Raw genomic sequence first — 20074 nt, forward strand, 5'->3', positions numbered from 1 at the left:
CACCCTAGGTATGAAAATTGTGTTAATTGCCAGCTTTGTAGAGCTACATCTACCAAAAGTAGGTCTTTTGAGATACACATCTTATCTTTCTGCCCACAACTCACAACATAAATAAGAATGCTGGTCCTATATTTATAGATTCTAAAAAAAATAAGTCACAGCTTGAGTTTGCAATATTAAAAACTGAAGGGCAATTAAACCATTTACATGCAATTTTAATTTTGCTTACAGAAGCTGAGTAGCACAGCTGGAGCCACGTCTCTGTAATTCTACCACAGGATGGCTATAATGTATTAAATAAAGAAAAGAAAAAAAATTGCACCCTGAATTTCTCCATCTATCACAGAACATTAACTGCTTCTTCTTCCAAGAAGACACTTAGACATTTAAAACCAGTTACACGGCATCCCTAAAGGAAATTAATTTGATCAACAACATCAGTAGAGATGTTCAAAACTCACAATTCCCATACTGTTGGTAAAGTCAATATTTAAGAAGAGTTTAATTTCAAATTGGAAAGATAAATGTTTCTGAGTAGGAATGCTTCCTCAGAATGCCTATCGGGGTAGAGAGCAAGAGCTATACCTGTTAGTCAGACTTTTACAAATTAAGATAGAAAATAAAATGTTATAAAATGCTTTAAAAAATAAATCCTGAAAATTTGACATTACAGGTCCTGATGATACCAGATTAAAACGTAAATAAATAAAGCACATAAAGCATTCATCCTAGTAAAAAAAAACATACAGAAATCAACATTTTATCAGGCTAATATCACCTGTCCTTCTGCAGCCAGTATGAAGCTGACCTAAGGCTACAAAGCTGGCCTAAATTATATATAACATAAGCTTATTTAGCACATTTATACTGCCTCCTGATCCAGCCACACAACTGGAGTGTGCAGTCCTACAAGCTTCCACATAGCTCTGACTCCCAGATACCTCAAGGTATTAGTGGAGCTGGTAAAACCCTGCATTCCCCTAAGCATCTCTCAGGCTCAGAGTAGTCCTCACACCCAGATCACCTCTGAGCAGAAGACCAGAGAAGTGATGGGAAGGGTTTCTGCCAGACAAAGTATGAGGCAGAAGCCAGATCCACTTGTTAGATGATCATCAAGGCCAACTGACTCAATCCTTCAAAAAAACCATGTTTCAGCAAACAGCCTTCCCCATCCCTCGTCCTCACACTCAACAGTAGAAAGAGATTTTTTTTTTTGTTGGAAAAGTTCTTGACCAGATCTGAGAAGTCTTCAGAGAAGAGATGATTTGGCTATTCAATGAATTTTTTTACATAATCCCTCTCTGACAGTCAATTTGTTTTTTATAAGAAATCAAAAGGTGAAGGATCAAACGAACTCATGCAGAGAATTACTTAAAGGCTTATAACATCATCATCAGTACTTTATACAAGAGTAAAAAAATCAGAAAAACTCTAGTTTTAAGGGTCTAGACAAGTAATTATTTTAACCAGTAATCAGAAGAGAATTCCACTGCCATAAAAACACATTAAAATCTTCAGGAGGCATAAAGTTCAGTCTTGGGCTACATAATCTGCCAAATCTTACATTAACAAATGTTCAAGAGCAAACATGGATGTCAAATATTTTATACCAGAGTAGTTAAGTGCTTTGAAAACACAGTGGTAGAACCTTTGAGTTAATATCCACCATTAAGAGAAAAAAAGTGTAAAAATAAAGTGATATGTCCTAAAAGTTAAAGTTTTTGTACAGCTTCTCCATAATGTCATGGCAAGGCCAAACCTCAAAGAAGATACAGAAACTCCCCTTTAAAAAGTAATCAGCCCACAAAATGAAAGGTATATGTAGATCAATAGTAGTTCAGTCTTTGTTTCTTATTGAACAAGATCCTCAGTATAATGATATTTTAAGTGTTAGAGGTTGTTATGTATTTTAAATTAATATTAATTTGACTTTTCCTTCTAAAAATGGAAAGCTATTGTTATATGAAGCTAGGATAAAAGATTTCATGAAAGTGTTCACAGATTGGAATCTCACTGTATAAGAATTGATGTAAGCGGAAAATCTGTACGTGCTCTTGCAGAAGAGCAACAACTACTATTCAGATAATTCTGGACAAAAAATGTACATGTTTTTAACAGTACAGAACAATTCAGAGATAAAACAAATGTCTGTCACACATATCCAAGACACCTGAGAACAGGAGAGATCAAGCTCTTCCTTGGCATATGGAAGATCACCATGTTTAATAACTTCAAGATGAGTTGAACACAAGAAAAGCAGCATCTGCAAGCTCAACTCAAGATAGTGACAGTGCATTTGGTGGTCATGGCAAATATCCAGGGACTCCAGAGGAATCCAGGGACTCCAGAGGCTCTGTTCAGTAGGTTATAATATGCTTTCACCAAACTCTCATCTGTGAAAAAGCATTTTGTGAAGATCACGTGGGATTTTTCAAATTTAATAAGGTATATACAATACAACGTCATTGACTTGTTCAGTTTCTTACAACAGAAGCACAAATTTGATGCTTAATTGAGAAAATCAAAATACTCCTCCCCCTCCCAAACACACATGATTATTCCTCCTTCCTCAACTCCTCCTAAAAATTCAGAGCACCCCCCATTTGTGAGCTGTTCACCCTTTTAAGCACGTACATTTCTACACCTTAGGCTAGCATTGATTTAGGAATATCATTCAAAACAAAACCATTGGCTTGTGGACGTATTCTAATATATCAAAATGTGTCAGCTACAGATCTGTTGATCATTGTCCCTGAACATCATGATAAACCAGTGGCCATGAAATATAGAAATGCATTTGGATCCACAAAACAATTTGCTTTCAGGCTATATCGCTCTGACAGAACAGTACACAAATAACAGGGCAAACGGAATAAGTAGGCTGTTGCACCTTCTGGATGAAGGAGTTCATGTAGAGTCTGAGAAAATGTTGTACATGTGACTCCTCCCTCCAGCAATAAGGTTCATTATACAAAATTTCTCCTTGGCAAGGGTAACATGAAATTTTGCCATTCGCAATATTCATACCGCAGGAGACTCATGCCATTTTCATTCAACCATCTGGTCACAGAACTTTGGTTTTCAGGGTATTATCCTGTCTGCTCAAATTTAGAAATTGCATCACCTCAGTTTTACGTGTTTGGCGAGGAAAGGCAGTTTAGTTTGCCCAGCTTCTGTATGAGTGAATGGAGAGATTCAGATACCTTTGAAGACTTGTAAAAGTATATGCAGTCTTCCTAGCTGACCTATTCCTCTTTTTTTCCTCCCCATATATGGAATTCAGGCATTTCCAGACATCATCAATGCTTTATGCTTGAATGAGGTGTTCATCTTTTACACTCAGATCACAGGAAGCTAAAGGAAAATTTTGCACAGCTTCATTCACTTAGTCCACAGAATGGTGGCACTTCACAGAACTGTGTTGGCAATAAAAATGTGTGAAAGAAGTGAAGATCTGGTTGCCAGGCTATCTTGTCAGAGCTGAGGTCATGTCTCAGAGAAGTGGTCTAATGATTACTCAACCGAGAGATCTTTAAATACCATGTCACAGTATCCAGCAGTTTGAAGGAGAGCAAGCGCTGGAAAAGCTCAAGTCCAACTTACTAGTTAAAGCATTCAGTTGTGAGAGGACTTTATGCATTTCCCATCCTTATCATAATGCTTATAACTAGGGGCAGAAACTTAGGTCTCATCTCTTTGCCCCGCTGTACTGTCCTCTTATAAAGTGAAACCAAACAGTCAGACATATCAGACGGTCTAATATTTGGAGCTTTTTACTTCAGGTACCTTTCTACTTCATCTTAGATTGCAATATAACTTTTGGCACTCAATTCCCCAGAAGCAAAAGCTCTACTGTGCATATAGACCGTCAAAACGTTAGTGACTAGGGAACACTCAGACTACATGGAAAGCATCTAATGAATTTCAATGCCTGATGGATTTAATAGCCTTACTAAGTAAGCAGGCTGGATCAGTGTCTAGGATTCAGTAGGGTTAAAGCATTCTAATCCCATTGTAGGCAGGATTTAGGCAGACTGGATCATAGCCTCATTTTTTCATGTCCTTAAATCAAGAAGTAGCAACAAATATTCCAAATTGTAGTCCATAAGTTATTATAACAGTTCACAGAGACAAGCTTCACCAGAAGTCAAGTCTTTGACTTCATATGGTTGCTAAAATTAACAATAGTCAGCTGAGATCTGATGCAAACTCTATATAAAATAAGCTGACAAGTTTTTAAGGGTTAAGAAACTCAAGAGTTATCAAACATGAGTAGCTTGCTCCCAATCTGCTAGTTATGCAACAGAGCATGTTTGCCATGGTTAGAAGTTTGTACATAAAAAGGAAAAAAATGAATTAAAAATTCTCTCTATAAAAGCCAGACACTGGTTATCCTACTGCCTGAGACAGAGCTCTTGAGCAGTTAACATTTTATAGTGTAGGACAGGGGAATATACCAGATCTATACATGAAGGTCTATTGTTCTTGCAAAAATCTGTAATATTATGCCTTGCTTACATTCATTAAACCAAACGATACTTTCTTTTACTAAGGCATACTATATTTATCGTTGTTCCCACCACCCAAAACAGAATACTCACATTCAAAAAATCAAGTGGTAAATCTGCTAATTTAAGCATCTTTGCTACAAAAGCTACTGAAGGTCTGATGTTGAATTTCTTTCAGCCTATGAACCCAAGGAAATTAAGACAAGAAGCTTCATACATAAGTGGCATGCACTTTTAAGATATCAGAAATGTACTTTGCTGTATAACTCTGTCATTCTCACCTGCGATATTGTACATAGAGCTTGTTACTTCTTTCAAAGAGAATATTACTGAACTAATGGAAATGCTCAAGGAAAATAAATGAGAACACTTTTCAGAAAAGAAAAAGAATAACGTGAAAATGCTGTTGCTGTCAGCGCAGTAAAAGAAATGGGAATTATACTAGAACAAAATACATAAGTAATTATGTTTTGCTTTGCCTGCAGAACAAAGAGCTATATTCTCAAGACTTGAGAAACAGGTAAACCTAACCTAAAATCTCGGTTAATTCCTCAGTTTCTGCTATTGATACAAACAGAAGAATTCATATCTTGGACCCTTCCTTCCCTCTCAGTGCATATCAGGTAAAGTTAGGAAATAATTTTCATGAAGAGAGACACAGATAAGCTTTTCCTAGTGTCTTGCGCAGAGTTGTGGTTAAGGCATTCCCTTTCAATGGCAAAAAATATGGGCTGAAACCCTCCCACAAGGAGAGGTATTTGTGCCCAGATCCTGGTAACTACTGCTTTCAGTTACTGTACAATAAAGAACCACTGTTTTGTAAAAATTATTAAATTAAGCAAAATAGCTTTGGAATTAACCATTTTTCAGTTCTTTTCAACTTGTATCTATTAAATAAGAGAATAATACAAATATACAAAATAATTCAGGTGGAAGAAACAGTAGAGTGTGAAAACAGAAGTAAAAAAATCATAACCATGAAGTGAAAGGCTATCCAGTGAAAGAGAAAAAAATAATATCACTGCAGTTTTTGGAGGCAGCATTGACTCTTAAATTTCCAGATTTAAGTCAAACTGATATTAATCAGAAGAAAATTGGAAATAGTCTTCACCATTGTCTTCTCTGGATTCTCATATCCTTTTTCTGAAAAAAGAATTGCCCTAGATAGATTCTGACAATAACTAGATTTTCTTAAAATGGGGTCTGATGTAAAATAACTGTGTTTATGTTCCTTTTTTTTTTTTGGTCAAAGACACCATAAACACAACTTCTAGCCCATTTTAATAGCAAAATTCTTTCAAGTCTAAATTTTATGTCAATAGCTTCTCTGTACATGCAGCCAAATTAGAATCACAGCCCTGTTTTATTTATTTATTGGAGCCAATTGTTCTGTTTCATGAACAGTAGTTAAAAACACTAAAATAGCAAAAAGCCAACCATACCTGCCCCATCCAAAAAAACCCCCAAAAAAACCCCAAAACAAACAAACAAAAACAAAGCCAAAAAACCCCAACCAAAACAAAACAACAATCTCCACCTCTTCTGCCCCACAAAAAAACCCCAAACAAGCAAACAACAAAACCCCCCCAAAACCCAATCAAATAGAAAACCCCCAAATCCACAAAAAACCAGTAGAAAAAACCCCAAAGGATAGAAAGAGAAAGGCATGACCATTAGAAAGAGTGCTTAGCTTTCAGGAGAGTCTCATGGGAAAGTGGTTTTGCAGAAGAAGGCTGCAAAGATTACCCTGGGAAGACTGAAATATTTATTCATGAAAGCAGCCATTTATTCCAGTCATCAAACACCTGAAATACATTTATAGTCAGCACATCACAAAGCAGATGAGACTGTAGTCAAATTTCCTTTTATCATTTAAGTATATTATCTTGTTTGGTAATGTTATACTACTAAAGTGAATTGAGATTTAAGTCACAACTTTGGCTGCTGCATATCTCAGATAGCCTATTCTGCTTCAATTTTCAAATCTGACTTCCATTGTATAACTTTGTGTTTCATTGCCATCCCTAAGAGGAAACAATAAAGCTTTCCTATCTTATAAAGTTACCATTAATAAATTTAAATGCCGAAATGCCACTGTTTGTAAGAGTAAAAAATATTTTTCTCAAATAAAAGATTCAGACAGAATTATTTTTTAAACACAATATTACATGCTACTTTCCATAAAAATCTCTGAACCAAATAAAAACACATGCAAGAGAAACCAGACTGGGGCAAGCCTGGACAAAGGCTGGGTACAATGAAAAACACAGAAGCACACTCAATACTACAGAGCTCCTCTCCATTCCTCTTTTAAAATGTTATAAATCTTAGCATCTTCTTCACAAGACATTTCAAAGGTATCTATTCCATTAGATACGTACTGCACCACATGATCTTATAGCCCCCCAAAATGGAACAAGTCTATATGAAGATACTGCTCATCCCTCCATGGGATACAGTGGCTGTAATGTTTATGGATGTATGTCACAAACCCCAGTTGGCATTCTCTTTTTCTGGCTGGATTTGCTCTTAACACAATCTTGTAGCAACTAGACCAAATCAAGGGACGTTACAATAATCTGACATTCCAGTAATCCGAGGAAAGTTTTTCTCATTGTGGAGGAATCTAAGCTATAAATATGAGATAATGCGAAGACAGCCTTAGCACACCACTTTTTTCTCCATTAAGAAAAAGTAAATAGTACTGTGAGCTACAATTGCTTTACAGTTACTCTATAACTTGCCTTGCTGGACCTGCTCAGTGTGTATCTTGAAAAAGAAAAAAAAATAATGATGACTGAAATTGAAAGCTAAAAAACTCCCACTTAATCATGAGCTTAACTTTAAAATAAATACCTCAAATGGGACTTAATTGCTTTTTAAAAACACTGCATTGATAAACATTGAAAAATCTTTACAATTAATTCTGAATTGAAGAATTAAGAAAAACATCTTCCTCTCCTAAAAGGAACCACTCTGCAAAATCAAGTTCGATTCATGAAGTGCTCTGGTGTTCTTGAATTTTTGTTTTCTTGCTAAATATTTGGCTGAAGTTCAGCTGTGGGTATAAAAGAATGACACATGGTACTGAACTCAGTGGACCATCGCAGCATGATGTGGTGGGAATACTGGACAGGGCTAACAGCGCTGCTCTATAGTTTCCATATGGGGGTGAAACAAAACCAAAATCTAGGTCAACCTCTGTTGTGTATCATCCAGAACTTTAAGCAAGGGATAGTGCAGTATGCCAATCATATAAATTAAAACCCAGACTTAGTAACAGGGCTGTTCAGTCTTCAAGTCTTCCTGAACTGACACTACTGACTGGAAAAGAGCCATGGAGCGAGCACCTTAGAGCAGAGGGCCATGGACAGACAGAGGCCAGAAGAGAAACAGGTTCTACTGTGGGAGCCTCACACTCAGCCGCCCCTAACAAGAATACGAATTGCTCCACACAGTCAACTCACAAAGTACCACAGCCTCAGAACAAAGAGGAATATAAATGCCTCTTCCCACCCCTGAGCAGCCTGGGTCTCTGAGCAAGGTCTAGAAGTCATTTGAGAAAGGACTGCTAAGAGTATCTCACAGCAGATTTGAATACTAAACAAGCAATTTTATTCTGCTTGGTCCTGCAGACTGTGAAGAAAATTGTTATTACTCAGAGTTGTCCTACATACATTGCTTCTCACGTGCTAAATACCTATTTAACCTGAAGTTCAGGTTGCTGAAATAATTAATACATTGCTACATTAAACACAAATATTACAGTATTAGTAAAAAAAACAACAAACCTAAAACTACAGGACTGAAATGATCAGGGCTGTTATTACATACAAATAAATGCTTCAGAGCTGTTATTGAGTGTTTTTTTTAAACACAGGAGAGCTGCCAAAAGAGCAGTTCCTCTGCTCCCCCTTAGTCACTAATCGTGCATTTTAGAGTTAGGCAATGTCAGAAGAAAGGTTGCCTGTGCAAAATTAATCCAGTCCCTTTGGGGATATGCATTATGATACAGCCTTGTAATTACACATTCACGCACTATTTTTCCCCTCAGGACCACTGCTGTATTCAGTTCACAGGAAGGAAGAGTGCTCCATTAAAAATCAGCTGGACAAGCTTCTGTTTCTCTTTTGTTTCCTCTTCCAGGGTTGATATGTGGTCCTGTGCCACTGTAGTTACTGCCTCGTGGCCAACCTTGCTCTAGTAAGAGAGTTAGCATGCTCATTGCCTTTTCAGCAGTGCTTGTCGTTGTGATACTCAAATGATTCACATTAAATTAACTGATTTATTTTCTGAACATTCTCTGATTAAGATAGTATTATAACTCCTCCTATTTAGCACGTGAGGAGCTATGTCATACAGAAATTTGGGTATAAAGTTTCCACTCAGAGTGGAAACCTTTTAGGTACAATGCTCCTTTGAAAGAATACTTACATATGCAGGAGCTGGGTACTGTTTTTATGCCTAAATGTCTTCAGCTATGAGGGAACCTTATATTGACCTGTCCAATTCTTCAATCAGGGATATTCAGCCAGTTTTCTTATATAAATAATATCTGCTCATGATTTTTAAAGTATAAATAGTAATGAGACTGCACTTATGATGCTTAATCTGATTTTTAATTTGGCTTCCCTGGGTCAGCGCCTTAGAGATACTGCTGCTGCTGATAGGCATCATCATGTGAAGAAATCTGCATTCAGGCCAGCTGTGTTTCTGTATCATTCACTCTGGTACCATACAATGAAGAAAATCACAAATTTGACTCTAATTGTGGCAGCTGTGTTCAGTGAAGTGTCCAAATTAGAAGCGACCTATAAAAGACTGTATTACTTGTAAGAGGAATGTGCTCCAGGGAATTTTCTACACAATGGAATATTTTGGGAGCAAGCTTTCAAAACAAATAGGAGATTATACGTGAATAAAACCCATGAATGATGCATGTAACCATGAATGAACTTTCTGAATGCATCATCGTGCCCTTTGATGGGAAATATTTCTCAAAAGTCTCAAGACATTTGCATTTTAAGTCTCAGTAAAACTGGTTGAAGCAAGATCCGACCAAAAAAAAAAAATTAAATAACAGCTTTAAGAGAAAAGGGTAAGAATATTCTGCAAACATTAAAGCTAAAGTTCTGCGAACACTGAAAGTAAAAATGTCAATTCTGCAGCATAAATTTTCAAACCAAAAAGCATTACCTCATCCAGAGATCTGAATCCAGGAGTTCCGGCCAATTTGCTAGTTTACCTGGTGGTTTTTTGGATGAATTCTGGATTACTTATATATTACATCTAAACTTTTCTGTTGTGCCACACAGATCTCACTAGTAGAAGGAATTACTGAAAATGTTGTGCTGGAGTTAATGACACTTGCCTCATAAAAAACCAAAACAAGTCAAGAATATTCACACGTATTTTTAGATGTACTTCAAAATTTTTTCAGTTCTTTTTTTTTATTCAAAACCTTGGCTTCCCAGAAGTTTCACTGTTTTTTACACGTTCAAAAAAATAGATTTATGAAGATTTCAGCATTCAGTATTTTTTCTGTTTCAGTATAGCCTGCACCACAATAATAGCCTGGCACTTGCTTCACTGACTGCCTAAAATACCTATAGAAGAAAATAAATTTAAAATGACTGAAGCCTCTCCCAGCTTCCAAAAAGAAAAAGAGTTTTAGATTTCTGAGTGAATCACACTCTGACAAAATTTGCAATATGAATGGCATGGGTCTGAGTTACAGAAGATTTGTTGCAGAAAGATTTAAATAGAACATTCAATTTGTGACTTAGTACTGCAGCACTCTGAACATTTTTTGCTAACTCCCCAAAATATGACTGAATTCTCTATCTCCTAAACATAAATTCCAGTCTTAAGTAGGTTATTAAGGTTAGCTTTATGTAAAGCAACCCATAATATAAGGAAAGCTGTTATGACATTCCCATAGACTTAGAAAACATGGTCTAGATTAAATCCTCTTAAGGGAGCACTTTTCTGCTTGAAAAAAGCTCTCTCAAAGACCTCTTAAAACAGGGTTTGGTCAAAATGAAATGGTTCTCCAAAAAGAGCTCTGTGTGATTTCACCTGCGACCCATATCAGTCTTTTTCAATGGGTGATGGAACCAAAAGGACAAGAATTGCGGATATTCCAGAGGAAGGATCAAAACTCAGTGATATTGGGAAATTCAAGGAATAGCCTGAATTTAATCCTATGAAATCCAAGATATACTGGCATGCTTGGGCAAAAAAATGAAGTATACTGATAAATGAGTATTGGCTTGCTAGACAGCAAAAGGATCAGGAATAACAGTAGATTATGAACCAATAGGGACTAACAGCATGATGATGTTACACATGTATCCATTTTGGTCTGCTTACTTACTGCTGAATACCATGTTCATTGTTGCCCACATCATAATAAGGCAGTGACAGGCAGATTAGGGTGAGTCTAGAAGACAGCATCAGAAATGGTTTGATCAGGTGTTTGGAAACACAGCATTACGAGGTAAAACTGGAAGATTTACATTGGTTCAACATGGACTATGGACCAGAAGGGACATGTAAATAGTGCACCTATAAAGACGATTGCCAGTGAGGAAAGTAGGGAGACCATTTTGCTAAATTATCTAAGTCTGTTGCAATATTGATATATTAAGCATACAAATAATAATTGGATTGTGGGTACTCACCCACTATGGTGGCTGGACTTCCAGCATATTTTTTTTCTTCCTAGACTAGTTAAAGACCCATATATGTAAATATAGAACTCTGAAATACTGTTATACAGCACAAGGATAGAAACATAAAATTACATAAGCAGGTTCCTGGAAGGTTTTCTGAGGGTAGGGCTAACCCTCAGCATTCACAGCAGGAAGACGTGTGCCTGAAAGACATAGGTGCTGAGTGTTGAGACAGAGGCCCGTAAACAAGCACTATATTAAGACATAGCTTGGGCTGTTGAAGGTAAACCATATGATGTCTCATATAGAGGGTTCAGCATGTAGTGGAGCATCACCACCTCTGTCAGCGAGGGCCCTCTTTCTGGGGCAGGTCTCCAACATGTCATTATGCATATTACTGCCAACTGCATAACTCAAAGCCTGCAGCAAAGTGATAGGATTCTGGGAAAATTGTCATAAGTCTATTTCTGTACCGTTTCTGTTCAAGTCTGAAGAGGATTCAGTCACATATTGTATGCTATCTAAACTAACCTCTGCCTCCTAGGAGAGGGCAAAACCATTTCACAGCTTCTGTTGAAGATCTTGAGGTACATTCTTCAGCTGCATCTTCAGAGAGCAGCCTGTGGCTGCAGTCCCTCTTATGAAAGAGGTTGGCTGTGTCATGTTCCACTGCTGACTTGCATTACAGACTTACTCACATAAACATAGCACCCCACAGAGAATAAAAGGATAATAGGACCTCCCATGCTTGAATAAGAGGCTGGAGCTTTTACTCATATATCAACTTACTTCCTTTAAAAAATTTCTGATTACTTGTGGAGTGTGGTTCTATTTCTCTTGGGGAAAATATGCCATGAGAATAAAATTAATTTTCACTCTGCCTCTCTGTTAGCAGCAAGGATGCCTTGCTTTTTTTGTGCACCTTGTTGTCTCAATGGGAAAATAGGTTGTGCAATAAGTGCTAAAAATGCAAGCAGTTTAAATCTAAGAGAAGGTACTTCCTTAAACTGAATAACGATCAAAACAGTGCATTTGTAAGGAATATATCTTAAAGTTAACTTCTTTGGAACAGTTGTAAAATGTATATGACATGTTTACGTTTGCACAGAGGTTGCATTTTATTGAAATACTTAAGTTATTTCAACTTCCTCATGCCTGAACAAAAGGCAGAGAAATTTTTTTCCATTTGCAATGCTGCCATTAAGATATCAATTTTAGGAAAAATAAAAAATAAAATAAAAAAGAAATAAAAGCCCGTAATTAATAGATAAACTCAGAAACTGATTGGCATACTTTCAACTTGCCACTTTCAAATATTCAGCTATACATATTTTTTTCAAACACAAGTAGCTACTTACATAACTGGTTTAGTTATGTATAGAATTTAAAGCATTGTTGTGAATTTAGTCTCTATAATGTTCACTATGTTTAGTACACAATAGTTGTTTATGCTGCAACATTACTTCAGACCTCCTTGGATTGAAAGGTAATGTTCTTGGATGCCTTTTCACTGCCTTGTAATCACACACCATTCAATCATTTGAGACTTCTATCTACTTCTCAATCTCCTCAGCAACTTTATGGATGACCCTTGGTCCAAGTTCATTCATTCCAACTTCACAATGTATTGCACTCAACAAGACACATTTCCATCTGACTAGCACCAAGTAATACAGAGGCAATACAGACATTTGAATTGCATTCAGCTCACTAAGAGCAGCACAGTTGATCCAAAACAATCCTACCTGATGTGTTCATTTACATGAGTTCAATTTGCACTCTGGATTTGATTTCTTATTACAAAATTTGTTGTGAGCTTGCTGCCTCACTTTTTCTTACCATATTTTTGTAAAATTAGAGGTAAAAGACACAATATTAATAGAAAACCCACATACATTTATACACAGGTAATAATTTTTTTTACTGTTTTTTTCTTTTTTCTTTTTAAGATGAACTAAAATCTAGAAGCAGAGTAAAAAGAATTGTCTTTGCATTCACAAAAAAGTAAGTCAGCATCTATGTTTCAATTCTAGTATGGCTACTCTGACTCATGGGAAAGTCTAAGGTCAGGATTTTCTCTCATCATAAATCTTGGTGGACCAAAAATAGATGTTTTCTTATATAGTTTAAATCTTTGGAACCATATGTTAACACAAACATATGAAAAGTGCACATGAATTCTACCACAACAAATCAACAAGAGACACAAGAGGAAGAAAAATTCAGTAAAGAGAAAGGAAAACAATACTTGCATCATTTATACATAAAAAATACATCATAGGCATTTCAGTTTTTGTGGTTCAATAGTTTTAAAACACAGGAGGTTGAAGGTATCAGGAAACTGAGCAAAACCAGAGATAAAGTCTTTTCATTGAATGGCTCCTAGAGCTATTAATTGGAGATGATTGCTGCTTGACTATATCTACCTTACCAAATACTTTTCCTTTTTTTTTCTTCCATTCTTCCCTTTTGGAAGAAGGCTGAGAAAAATGAAAGACTGGCGATGAAGATGAATGGAGCTATCACCAGAAGCCTGAGAGAGTTCTGAAAAGGAAAAATCACAATATCTGTGGTTTGTGCATTGTTCGTGGAAGTAGCTGAGCTGAAAACCATTTCCCAAAGCTTGAGATAAAAGATGTGAAAGAAAAGTGAAGCTTTGAAGTTTTTTTGCTTTTTACCATTTGCTTAGATGACCCTTAAGCAAGCAGCTAAAAAATGTTGTTTTGAATAAATTACTTCTGACTTGCTTTAATTTAGTTGCAGGTATGAAAAACAGGACCAAAATAGATGAGATGGAGTACTGAAGTAAAAGATGCATATATCACAAGTGAAGTCTTTCAAAAGTCACATAAAAAATATTTCATTCTTCCTTTACCCAAAGTGACTGAAGCACATCTAATGTACAGTTAAAATAGCCTCCTTAAAGGCTCTAAGCAGCAAGAGTAATAAGAAAAAATGGAGTTCTCTCTGCATTTACCATTGCCATTTAACACACATATGAATGGATGGCTTCTATTAGCATCACAGGAGAAACCCACCTACACCTGATAGAACCTAGTTCACTGTTCTAAGGCCTCAATTACACACCATCGTTCAGTAGCCCCTTCACTCAACAGCCAACATAGAAATGTAATATTCAGAGACCTCTATTAAGCATACAAATTTCACATGCAGTACATAATACAAGACAAAACAGCTCAGCATGGTAATTCAAAACCTCACATATTTAAACAATCAAGTGCTCAGAGCTTGCTCACCAGAAATCCTTAGCACAGAGCTGCAGCTGATGTCCCATTTCTCTCCTAAGCTAAAGCATCTGATTCAATCCTACACCAAGCAACTTGGGACACCAAAAACCAGAAAGCCTCATTCTCACCAAACAACAACTACCCTTCTCCAAAAAACAAACCAAGAAACCCTTCCTTTTTCAAATGAAGGAGTGTTTGAAATTACAGTTTAAACCGCAGCTATGTTTTATACTCAGCTGACACCAGTGCGTAAGGTAACATCTGCATGATTAGAATCACACTCAAACATGGGAGACATCCAATTTCCCTCTTTCATCATAAGCATTCCCAAGGTAAGAGTGTGCTGCAACTACCCAGTTAAAAGGGCCTGAAAATCATCGTTTTCTTATTAAGGTTGAGACCACTGAATGAATTCACAGAAGAGAGGGTAAGGCCACCAGGACTGCCTCCTCCCAGTATGGTTCTTACTCAAAACACCAGTGTTATATAAAAGACAGGTACCACCATTACTTTCTCTGATGGGTCCATTTAAAAGAGTGCCTAGCCTTTCTCCTCATGAGAAGGGTCTGAATGCATTATTAATTAATTCAGCAGTTATCCTAGTGTATTAATAGTGTGTGGTAGAAGTATTAGAGATGCATTACCATGTTTCATCCTTCAGTTGCTCTTTAAAACCATTTGAAAAGTATTTTTCTCATAATCAGAGTCATTAAAATGCTCTTATCAGTAGAAGAATTGATGGTCCCTTTTTGCAACTGGAAAAGCATTAGAGACTCTGAACACAACAATTTTGAATGGCGCCAGTGTTAAAACCGATCTTAAACTCTGTCAGGGCTCAGTGTGAAGAGAAACAATTTAAGAGTCAAATTTTCCTATAATTTCTATCACTGCCTCAAAATGATGTAGCTTAAAATGGTTGCCCCAGTGGTCTTCTTTTTGTAGAGGGAAAGTAAGGACTGGACAAAGCGGTGCAGACTTGGGCAGGGGGAAGCTCCTGGGAGTTATTGATGCTGTTCTTCTTCCCCATTCCCTGTCATGCTCTCTAGGAGTTGCCACCGAAGTCAAACACTGGAATTATAGTGTCATAGAATATCCTGAGCTGGAAGGGTCCAATACATAATCTTGCCCACCGTCTAAATTGAATTTGCAGGCACAAACTGAATATTCTTCCCTCTATGTTTGAAAAGGTGGTTAAAAAAAAAAAAAAAGAAAAAAGAAAAGTTTTATCACATACACTTCCAATACACAAAAAAAGTAATAAAGTCCTTTATGAGACACTTGATGGTCTTTATCACCCATGTAAATCACTCTTCAATACTGAATAGCCAAATTCCCCAAAAGGCAGAATATTTTCAGATTACTCTCATTCAGATTTGTGTTTACTGACATCTACTGGCTGTTCTGACTCATATCTTCATTTGCCAGTGGAATGAGAGGTGGGTCAGTTTAGCACTGCTGTAAGTCCAGCTACTTCAATAGCATCAGCCACACAAAGGGAAACTGGTCTTTCCTATCCCTATGTATAATACAGACAAAACTAAATTGCATGTACTACTTCTAAAAATTATCCTCCTAAAAGTATGATTCATTAATAAGCTGCCTATAAAAACACCTCAAGTAAAAGGACACACAATAGAATACAGTTGCCAAATTCATCCCTCCCTAAACACTTTTTTCCTTTGCGAAATCCAAGCAGAATCCAAGGAGAATCTTTCTTTAACTAAGCTTTACAAAGAAACACGCTTGTAGAGTACAGTTAATAGAATGATCTATTGCACCTCAAGAGCGAGTTAGATGATGCTTCTCTCACAGTGTATTTGCCAACTGATACAGAAAGAGGTTATTCAGTATAATGAGATGATTCACTAGCACCCATTTAGGAAACCCACTATTTATGAAAGAATACCCCAGCTAGTACTCTAAAAAAAAAACTCAGGCAAGCAGAAATAACCAATATATACTGAAAAACAACGAATGGCACATTTATTCAACGTGATAGATGTTCCAGGAATTTTTTCAACTGAAGTCTCAATGGTTTTGTTACTTCACCTGAAAGATGGCAATTTCAGGGAGGATTCATTGTATATCCTTCTATTGTGCCTTGGTATTTCTTAAATGTAGTCTAGGAAAAAGCACTATTTCTTGACTCAAACTCAGTAATCTCTGAAATACTGTCTGAAAGGAGAAGAAGTAAGATTTGGCTCTTTGAGTTAACACAGCTGGTCAATATGAATGGTAAAATTTGGAAAGAGCCAGTAGATGACAGTAGTGGGTTTCTGTGGCTGGGTTTTGGTAGCAGGAGGGGCTACAGGGGTGGCTTCTATTAGAAGCTTCCCCTGTCTGGTGGAGCCAATGCCAGCTGGCTTCAGGACAGACTTCCTGCCGCTGGTCAAGGCCAAGACAGAAAGTTATTGCGCAGTGAAAAGTTCCAGCCAGGGAAGAGCGTAGGGAGAACATGGGAACAACAACAACACCAAGGTCAGTGCAGAAGGAGGGGAAGAAGGTGCTCCAGGCATCTGCATGGGCTGAGGCCCCTGCAGCCTGTGGTGCAGAGCATGATGGAGCAGCTGTGCCCCTGCAGCCCATGGAGGACCACTGGGGTGCAGAGGCCCACCTGCAGCCCATGGAGGAGCCCATGCTGGAGCAGGTGGGTGCACGAAGGAGGCTGTGACCCTGTGGGAGGCCCAAGATGGAGCAGAGTCCTGCCAGAGACCTGCAGCTCATGGAGAGGGAAGCCTATGTTGGAGCAGGTTTTTCCTGGGTAGGACTTGTGGCCACTGTGGGGGACCCACGTCGGTACAGCTCATTCGTGAAGGACTGAACCCCATGGAGGGGTGACCCACGGGACAGCAGTTTGTGAAGAACTGCTGCCTGAGGGATGGACTCATGGTGGAGAGATCCATCCAGGAGCAACCCCACAGGAGCAGGGTAAGGACTCTTCTTCCTGAGCAGCAGCAGAAACAGCTGACCATAACTCTCATTCTCCATCCCCCTGCACCACTGGAGGGGAGGAGGTAGAGTTTGGAAGAAAAGAGGGATGGGGGGAAGGTGTTTTTGAGATTATTTTACTTCTCGCTCTTTTGTTCTGATTGTGTTAGTAATAAATTTAATTAATATCCCCACTTTGAGTCTGTTTTGTCTGTGATGGTGATCAGTAACTGACCTCTCCCAGCTCTTGACTCATAAATCCTTCAAATCCTTTGTTGTTTTTTTTTCTCTCCTCTGTCCAGTTGCAGAGGGGAGTGAGAGAGTGGCTTTACTGGGCACCTGGCATCTGGGCAGGGTCAACCTGTTACAATGACCCAGTCTATAACTTTAGGGCACTTTCCTACCAAAATTGACTGTTCTCCTAAACTCAGCCAATGTTTTCTGATGACATCAGGAGTTGAGCAAGTAGGAAGGTTCATAACGAAGTGGCATTCTTCCACTAGCAACGAGGAACGAATTTTTTTTCCCTGAAATTCCACATTTTCCTTTCTCTCTTGCACACTGAAATCTTTCAATAAAAGTATCATAGAAATTAAAAGTATTTACCTTCATCACTCTTCTTTAAGTAGGTACCTTTTAAAATATAAACACAGAACATCAGATAGGTGTCTGCTTTAAATGAATCATGCTTTCATGAGATTCATTCCTCAGTGCAACAATTTTAGATACCTAGATTACTTAGGTCAAATTTCCTAAATTTTAGAGAGGAAGAGTTAGAAAGAGTTATTCATCTCTTGTGGATGAACAGATGAAACATAATACCCATCGATGAAGAGCAATGCAAAAGAAATATGCATCAAACTGAAGGCAAAACATGAGATTTCAGGTAAAAAGTCTCACAGGAATCCAGGACATATGAAGAATATCTGAATAGACTCTCCAGAGTTGGATAGTTTACTATCAAAAGCAGTTCAACTTCAGTTCACACATTCATAGTCTAAAGATTAATTAGAAAAATACAAGCTAACGTTCCAATAAACTAAGAAGCGTGTATGTAAACTTATCTGTATTCTCTAGCACATGCTGAAAAGCAGGTTCCAAAACTCTGTTATTGCCCTTCTCTGAATAAATACCAAAAAAAGTTTTACAGTGTCAAACAGTACCGAATGTCAGAAAATTCTCATGGTGTTGCATTGCCAAATAATATTCCTTTTGTTCCATTCTGTTAGGTGCTACCTAAGATGGCAAGGGCAAATTAGGAAGCTCAGTAATATCACAGCTAAATGCTCCCTTTAAATATGGAAATGCATTCTGCAGTTCCCAAAATAAATTCTTAGATGAACACGCATCATCCTGTGAAGTTTAATTAACTAGTGTTTGGGGTTGTTTGTTTTCTTTTTTTAAACAGCAGCCTTTTTGAAATGGTCTATAGAAGCTTCTTTAGTTGGCCACTGAAATCTTCAAGGTCTAACTTTCACTCTGAAAAAGACACATTGGTTTCTGAAAGCTGAACTGGTCAAATCTTTTAGTAGGAAACTATGAAAAAATTACAAACCAACTTATTTTCATTGATAAAATATTCTTACCACATAACCCTTCTAACAGAACTGAATGAGGGGCAATTCACTGACTTAACTGCAGTATCAAGCTTATTGTGGTCATACTGATTTTTAAGTAACTTTAATTGTCATCTAATCCTTTAGACATATTGCTAAACCAATATTGCTGTTCAGTACATAATTAAAGTTTCATCTTTAAGGAAAAAATGTTGGCATAAAAAGTCTTTTGTTAGAATGACAAACATGAGCTATTCTTCTTTATTGTTGGACAGCAATAGGCACCACTGGCTGGATTGGGCTTGATGGCTTCTCTTCGAGAGGTTTTCAGTATGTGAGAGAAGCACAAAAAAGAATCATAAAGCATGGTACCTAGATTACAAGCAGTCATACTTTAACATGTGAGAAGCATAATCTGAGCACCATAAATGAGGCATTATTATAAACATCATGAAGGAGGTGATTTTGAAAAAAACCAATGCACAAAAACAATTTCCTGTTTCCTTATTTGCTACAAACAGCCCTGAAACCTTCCTCAGAAACAAGACGATAAAGCAGAGAAACTGCATGCCTTGAACATCACCAACACCTTGAAGAAATTAAATAAGAAGAAAAAGCATTCTAAAATCAAAGGCCATTGCTAATAACCCAGTGCACTAAATTCCCACCTGAAGAACATAAAAAGTACCCGAAAACACAGTCAACGCTGTCTCCTGAGTTTCAACCAGAAATTAGCAGACAGCTATGGCAGATCAGGAGCCATACAGGTAATAAATTGTTTAAAGAAACACCACCTATGACCAAACATCACAAGGTAAAATGAAAATGTAGTGCTATAGCTGGATATATAAGCTAATCCTAAATGAACTTAGTGGGGCACCAGAAGTAGCATGAAAGCCTAATATAGCCTGTTTTTTAAAGGGTTACTGCAGAAACAACTACTTCAAGACACAGACTGTCTTTGCATGATTATATAGACCATCTTTTATATTTTTGTAAGCAGAATAAGCATAGTTTTTAAGCAGGAGCAGTTATTGCAGAGGCAATATAGATTTTAAGACTTTTATGTCACTGTAAATAAAGTTAGCAAACTTATCTCTTTTTAGCTTTCTTTGAAGATGGAGGTATACAGACCACGTGAGATAATATTGAGAAAGGGG

The 20074-nt window shown here is 37.3% G+C and overlaps 1 protein-coding gene across 1 annotated transcript in view; it reads right to left on the bottom strand.

Annotated features, from left to right (window-relative positions):
* XKR4 (XK related 4) overlaps nucleotides 1–20074 on the bottom strand; it is a 224563-nt gene that overhangs the window by 139731 nt on the left and 64758 nt on the right. The gene's annotated exons all lie outside the window — the stretch shown is intronic.

This window comes from Chiroxiphia lanceolata, chromosome 1, assembly GCF_009829145.1.
Source record: "Chiroxiphia lanceolata isolate bChiLan1 chromosome 1, bChiLan1.pri, whole genome shotgun sequence".
Classification (NCBI taxonomy): Eukaryota; Metazoa; Chordata; class Aves; order Passeriformes; family Pipridae; genus Chiroxiphia; species Chiroxiphia lanceolata.